We start from the raw sequence: 766 nt of genomic DNA on the forward strand, positions 1-766 counted from the left end.
CCATTACCCATACCCGATTTGAAGAATTGAATGCTGACTTGTTTCATGGCACCCTGGACCCTGTAGAGAAAGTCCTCCAAGATGCCAAACTAGAAAATTTACAGATCCATGATATTGTCCTGGTAGGTGGTTCTACTCATATCTCCAAGATTTAGAAGCTTCTACAAGACTTCTTCAATGGAAAATAACAGACTAAGAGCATCAATCCTGATGAGGCTGTTGCTTATGGTGCAGTTGTCCAGGTAGTCATCTTATCTGGAGACAAATCTGAACATGTGCAAGATTTGCTACTGTTGGATGTCACTTCTGGTGGAGTCATGACTATCCTCATTAAACGCTATACTACCATTCCTACCAAGCAGACACAGACCTTCACTACCTATTCTGACAATCAGCCTGGTTTGCTCATTCAGGTTTATGAAGGTGAGCATGTCATGACCAAGGATAACAATCTGCTTGGCAAGTTTGAACTCACAGGCATACCTCCTGCACCCTGTGGTGTTCCTCAAATTGAAATCACTTTTGATATTGATGCCGATGGCATTCTCAATGTCTCTGCTGTAGATAAGAGTAAAGGAAAAGAGAATAAAATCACTATCACTAATGGCAAGGGTTGTTTGAGCAAGGAAGACATTGAGTGTATGGTCCAGGAGGCTGAAAAGTACAAAGCTGAAGATGAGAAGCACAGGGACAAAGTATCATCCATAATTTCACTTGAATCCTATGCATTCAACATGAAGGCAACTGTTGAAGATGAGAAACTTCA

At 41.4% G+C, this 766-nt stretch overlaps 1 pseudogene across 1 annotated transcript; it reads left to right on the forward strand.

The window, feature by feature from the left end:
• The first annotated feature begins 8 nt into the window (after nt 1-8).
• Nucleotides 9-761, forward strand: LOC103251931 (annotated as a pseudogene). Its single transcript, XR_002481468.1, has one exon. The product of XR_002481468.1 is annotated as a heat shock cognate 71 kDa protein pseudogene (transcript).
• Nucleotides 762-766: the final 5 nt, after the last annotated feature.

Source organism: Carlito syrichta, unplaced genomic scaffold (genome assembly GCF_000164805.1).
Source record: "Carlito syrichta isolate Samal-C Ts95f unplaced genomic scaffold, Tarsius_syrichta-2.0.1 Scaffold60749, whole genome shotgun sequence".
NCBI lineage: Eukaryota > Metazoa > Chordata > Mammalia > Primates > Tarsiidae > Carlito > Carlito syrichta.